General features: G+C 36.5%; 1 non-coding gene across 1 annotated transcript; it reads left to right on the forward strand.

Annotated features, from left to right (window-relative positions):
* The first annotated feature begins 4,238 nt into the window (after positions 1-4,238).
* Positions 4,239-4,310, forward strand: TRNAV-UAC (transfer RNA valine (anticodon UAC)). The gene has a single exon. It is a non-coding gene; the product is annotated as a tRNA-Val (tRNA).
* Positions 4,311-6,976: the final 2,666 nt, after the last annotated feature.

Below are 6,976 nucleotides of genomic sequence, written 5' to 3' on the forward strand. Positions count from 1 at the left end.
GTTAAGAACAAAAATAGGCCTGAAGGATGCATTGTTGAAAGCTATACTGTGGAGGAATCAATAAAGTTTTGTTGAGGATACTTGAAAGGTATGGAAGCTATTGGATCCACACATGGTCAAAATGAAGTGTGGGATGAGGAAGTTGAAGAAGTTATCCTTGATGGAAAGCCATTATTTGTTCCAATTCCTTCAGAACTGGATGACATTAGTTGGGAACAAGCCCATAGGTGGTTTCTATTTCACACAAACGAAGTTGATCCATGGATAGAGTAAGTAACATATTTGACATGTAATTTTTTGTTTGTTTGTTTATGGTTTAGCGAAACATAGATCCATGGAGAGATTAACATATTTGACCTTTAAAAATATTTTATTCATATTTTATCAAAGCACATTAACCACCATATCTATTGTCCATAATTGTTGAATTAGGATGCACAAAATGGAGATTGCCAACTCAATTACCCAAACAAAGAAAGATGAAGCTCTATTGCAGAAACTCTACACCCATAATTTTACTAGTTGGTTAAAACAATAGGTAACAATATTATTTATATCATAATTGTACTTAAAAATCAGTAAATGGGAATATTGTCATGTAGGAAATTAAATATTTTTTCAGAGGTTGAATGTATGAATTCTAACTACATTTGAAAATCTAAAACTATACAGGTGGAAGGAGATTGAAAGGTGTCTAATACACTTAAATGGCTAGCGCGTGGCCCCAGGAAATTCGTGAATAAGTACAAGGGATTCCTAATCAATGGCTATAGATTCCATACAAAAAGCATAGAGAATGAGAGAACCACCCAAAATAGTGGCGTATGTATGGAAGCTCAAACAATGATGAGGTCAAGTTCCAAAGATGCAAACCTTGTACTTCAAAAGAAAACATTTTATGGAGTGGTAGAAGAAATAATTACATTGGACTATTTTTGTATGGAGTACACATTGTTCAAATGTAATTTGATTGATGTATAAAATAAGAGAGGGATTAAAACCGATGATTTGGATTTTACAATGGTGAATATAAAGAAATGCTTAAGTCAAAATCATTGGCAAGATGATCCATTTATTCTAGCATCGCAAGCTAAACAAGTATTCTATGTACAAGATCCAGTTGAGACTGATTGGTATGTAGTGTTAACATGTCCTCCAAAAGGATTGAGAAATAATACATCATATGAACCCGAGTATGCAGATTTGTCACAGGTTGTAGACTTTCAAGAAACAAAATGTGTAAGTGAAGAACATATCAATGATGTCGATGTCAACATTGACATGATATGGATTATGTTCATTCAGATTGTGAAGGAATATGGTTGAATATTAAGAAATAAAAGATATCGATTTTGCTATTTTGTTTCGAGAACTCCAAAATTGATATTTGGTTATGAAGAGAGATTCCTTTGTGTCTTATCTATAAAATGTTTTAGACCCATTTAGTAGATCTATTTTTAGTCCCTGCCTACGACAGAGACTATTGTTTTTGTCTTGCACCATTAATCTTGTCAAATTGAACACATAAAAATTTGATATGTGCGAAGTTTCTGTAACTTTTATATTTTTATATATTTTTAAGATTGAAATGAGAATTTTCTATATTATTATTGGACCAAAGCCCTAAAATTTACTCGCTTAAAAGAACCCAGAAAATACAAATTTCTTGGGTACATGCAATTTGTTTAGCCTTCTTCTGTGATTGTTGGTTGCAAAACAAACTATGCAAAAAGGTTTGTTTACTAGTTGGTTGATGATTTAAATCTTCAGACATAGATGACTATTATGCTTAATATGCGTTCAACAAAAAGGTTTCTTAAACTTGCTGACTCTTGTGCTCTAAATTATTTTGAAATTGCTTACAAAGTTGTGGCTTATACAAGTTGTTTCAAGACTTTATGGGCTTCTAATTGGTTGATTGTGGTCCTGCATGACATGTTTAGTCTTGTTTCTTGCAGATTTTGTAGAAAAATTGTGCAGTCAAAGGCAAATGGATGCTTTACTATTTGTCTTTTCATTTGGACTTGTAGAAAAAATTCCAATTGTGCCTTTTTTGAAGGAATATCTCAAGCATCCAAGGAAAGCATCAGAAGAAATAGCAAAAAAAGGAAGAGATCATGTTGGGTCACTAGTATGTTTATTCTTATTGGCGTGGTTCATGCTCCCTTGTCAGTATAAACTATCAAAATATTAACTTGTCATTAGACATATTCTTTGAACACTTCCATGTCTTATTGCAGAATTCAACAACCTCAAAAGAAATTGATTCATTGAACAATGTAATAAAGGGCATTGAAGTGCTTCACATCTATAAACTTTACCAGAGCTATTATTGAGTCTTTGGATGTGGTTATTTTTTCAAAGCACACATGTATAAGAAGACGAGAAATAATATGCCTACCTAATTTCAAGTTATCTTCCTATGAATAGGGTGTTCCCTTCCATAAACCTCAGGACTTGCTCTTCTTCTTTCTAGTGAACAAATTTGGGACTTTTCATCAATTGTGAGACAATTCCAACCCCATGACTATCAGTTTCTTATTTAGAGTTATGCCCACTAGATTAGAACCCACATAAGGAGAATTCCATTCCCGTTTCAAAAAAACCTGCAATTGACTTATACCATGCTATTTAATATTTTATGTATTTCTTCACGTCCTTGGCATGTGACATAAAGACGCAACATGCTACCCTACATTTTCTATACTAACACTCCTAGAAAATAATAAAGTATGCCCAAATATGTCATTTCAAATTATCTATGCAACTCACCTTTTGGTTTTTCAATTATCGAAGTTGTTACCTATATTGATGAGATCATCTACAACTAAGGCCACAGTGACAATATATGTTAGATTTTTATCCATGTTGCACTAAAGGTGTTTTTCTTCAGCAACACTACAATACATTGCAGTTTCCATTCAACGGAGAAGTGTACCTAGTAGTAGCCTTGGTCTGTGTGCAAATGGGTTGAATTCACACTAGACTTTATCTATTGTTTTGAAGGTGTTTCTCCTTCAATAGTACTTCATCTCAGTAGATCCTTTCAATCTACACCTTCAACAAATGCATACAGCCTTGGGGTACATGCTACAGATTCCAGTTTTTCTGTGAGGGTATAGAAACGATGAAAGAAGCACATCGATTTTAGGCATCTTATGGTTGTTGTATGCAAGCATGCTTGTCTAGTGTTTCTTAAACTTATATAGAGCCATATTTAGTATACTTTTATAGTTTGACTTAGATGCTCACTTTTCTTAATTTAGGTGTTTTTCTTAGTACTATGTTATGCATAGATTTATCTTTAAGAAAAGTGCACAGTAGAGAAGGGTTCTATATTTTTAGTAGGGGACACTCTTCTAGGTAAGAGGTACTCTATTCTAGGGAGCTTCTATCATGCATGTTAGGTGCTTTATCTTAGATAGAGTTCCAAGTTCCTGCCTCCTTGACAAAGTCCTTGCCAGACAAGACACCGGTGGACAAAGTTCCAAGTCCCTAAATTTTCCAAAAACCCACCTGAGCCTAGCTATCTAGCCTAAAATCCTTTACATTCCAGTCATCTCTTGCCTATGATTTCATAGAGAGAGCCCTCTCTGGTTTTGTATGGCTAGCTACCAAACTAAAATCTTGGTATGTGGTTACCTCCGTCGATCTCCTCATTAGCTTGGGACATTGTGGAGGATAATAGAGGACATAACAACTAGGGAGTGCCAAGGTGTTCTAGTGAATGTAAGGTTCCCAAGTCATGAAAAAATGTAATGCTAGTTGTGAGGTCATGACTGCCAAGGTGTGTTAGGGAATGTTAGGGCATGCTAACATGTGCCAGATAGTATGAAGACATGTCAAACAAGCTAAGATTTTCCAAGTGCTAAGGCATGCCAAGATGTTCAAGGGTTCCAAGTCCCCGCCTCTTCTTCTTCCATATGCTATCCACTTATGACATTTCATTTGCAATATTTGGTGCATTTGCTAGTTATAGATCATTTATAGGTTATAAATGTCTTCAGAGTTTCACTTCTAATTGAGTATTCAACTAAACATATTGATTCTCTTATACATAACTATTTTTCCCTCCACCCACTTTTCATAACTTCAATAACCATTAGGTAGGGACCTGCAACTTCAATGCTTCTTTGCTTGTTTAGTAAAATATTGCTGAGACTTTAATTTATTGAAAGTTGTAGAATTTACAATTTATGAAGTTTCAAGGTCTAATTTTTAAAAGTATAATTCTTTAAAGGGTGCTAGCTCAATGGAAGAGCACTTGCTTTACAAGCAAGAGGTTGGTGGTTCGATTCCATCGTGCCCTGACATCCATATGGAATGGCGACGATCAATTTTTGGTGACGGAGGCACTTTTGACCATCACCAATGAGCTTTGGTGACATTTTTCGACCCTCACCAAAAATATGAAATGGTGACGGTCAATGAATGCCACCATATATATGCATCAATAGTGACGACCTTCAAAAGTCCGTAACCATAAATCATTGTTGTTGATATGAAATGGTGACGGTCATTGTCTGTCATTATAGTCATTATTCGTGATGGACCTTGAATGTCACCACAACACCTATACTTCTAGCAATGCAGCTTTTGGTGACGGTCAACGAACGTCACCATATATATGCACCAATAGTGACGACCATTAAAGATCCATCACAATAAATCATTGTTGTTTATATCAAATGATGACGGTCATTATTTGTCATTATAAACAATATTCGTGATAGACCTTGAATGTCACCATAACACCTTTGGTGATGTTCAGTTTTCGGTGATGGAGGCTATGGTCCTTCACCATTTCTCATATGTAATGGTGACGGTTGTTATCTATCATTATAAATCATTATTGGTGACAAACTTTGAATGTCACTACAACACCTATACTTTTGGCGACGCCACCTTTGGTGACATTCAGTTTTTGGTGACAGAGGCTATGGTCCATCACCATTTCTCATATGAAATGGTGACGGTCACTATCTGTCATTATAAATCATTATTGGTGACAGAATTTTTATGTCACTACAACACCTATATTTTTGGCGATGCCACTTTTGGTGACGGAGGGTGTGGTTGTCACCATTGCTCATATGAAATGGTGATGGTCGCTATCTGTCATTATAAATCATTATTGGTGACGAACTTTGTATGTCACTACAACACCTATAATTTTGGCGACGCCAACTTTGGTGACGTTCAGTTTTTGGTGACGATTTCTCTTTTGACCATCACAAGTGAGCTTATGGTGACATTGTTCACCCCTCACCAATGTCCTGTTTTCTTGTAGTGACACTAGTTGATCTAGGAGCTACCATTAACATATTAACAACATAAACTTGTCAAGCACTTGGTATTACAGCCTTAGAACCAACCACCACTTTATTAGAACTTGTTGATCAGTCGATGGTAAGACCAGAAGGGACTTTACAATATATTACAGTTTCTATTGGCTCATGGGAGTATGTAGTAGATTTCCTGGTTATAAACCCAAGGAGTAGGTTGGATGGGCATCCTTTGATTCTGGGTCGACCTTGGCTGGCAACAGCTAATGCATATATTGGCTGCCGAGAAGGCAGCATGACTATCACAAAGGGAGATGCTGTAAAAAATCTGGTGTTATACCCTCCTGCCAAGCCAAGTTTTCCCATTGTAAAAATATGTAAGCAGCCACCAACGTACCTGGAAGAGAGCATCCATTCACCACTCATAGTAGCAGAAGTGCTAGAATTTAAAAATCAAATTGAAGATGACATTCTCAACAATTTTATAAATCAGCCAACCAATGTGGAGTGTCAGATGTTGAAAGAAATTCTTGATAATGAAGCCATGGAAGATCCCCTAAAGGATACAGATGACCAACATATTCAAAAAACTGTTGTTCAGAATAGCAAACAAGTTGAGATCGAGCCAGGTAAAGTTCTAAATATCAATGCTAATCTGGAGAGCGAACAACAGAAAAAGCTTATCCAGGTATTGCAGAAAAATAAAGGGGCTTTTACCTGGGATTATCTTGATATGAAAGGGATAGATCGATAGCTATGTACACACCACATTTATATAGAGAAGGATGCGCAAACCCATCCGGCAGCCTCAATGGAGGCTGAACCCTCACCTCAAGGATATCATGAAAGAGGAATTACAAAAGCTACTGGATGTAAACTTTATTTATCCTATCTCAAACAGTAAATGGGTCTCCCCCTTGGTGGTCGTCCCCAAGAAAAATGGGAAATGGCATATTTGTGTAGGCTATTGAGATCTAAATAAGGCAACACAAAAAGACCACTTTCCCCTCCCATTCATTGATCAGGTCCTCGATACGTTGGCAGTGAAGTAGTTCTTCTCCTTTCTAGACAGCTTCAGTGGGTACAATCAAATTCATATTGCCCCTGAAGACCAAGAAAAAATGACCCTCACCTATCCTTGGGGCACATTTGCATACAGGGTATTACCATTTGGCTTGTGCAATGCCCTGCCACATTTCAGAGAGCTATACTAAGCATCTTTTCTGATCTAATAAATGAAGGACTAGAGGTATATATGGATGATTTTACTCCATATGGGGATGATTTTGATCAAGCATTACGAACGCTACTAGGTTATGTTTAAGTAATTTCAAGTGTCACATGATGATGACCAAGGGTGTGATCCACGGACATTAAATATCTACAGCAGGAATACAGGTAGACCCAACAAAAATATAGGTAATGCTTTTACTTCCTACCTCCTGCACCCAAATAGAGGTACGTAGTTTCCTAGGATATGCAGGTTATTATTGTAGATCTATCAAGAATTTTTCATAGATTACAACACCCTTATACGCTCTAACTGGAAATGTTGATTTCAGTTGGTTTGACAAGTGTGACATAGCTTTGGCAGGATTAAAGAAACTAGTCTCAACAGCACCAGTATTACGTGGACCAAACTGGGAGCTTCCTTTCCATATTTCGGCGGACACATCAGATGTAGCCATAGG

This window comes from Pinus tabuliformis, chromosome 9 (assembly GCF_031772625.1).
Source record: "Pinus tabuliformis cultivar Carrire ecotype Pingquan chromosome 9, CPIR1, whole genome shotgun sequence".
Taxonomy (NCBI): domain Eukaryota; kingdom Viridiplantae; phylum Streptophyta; class Pinopsida; order Pinales; family Pinaceae; genus Pinus; species Pinus tabuliformis.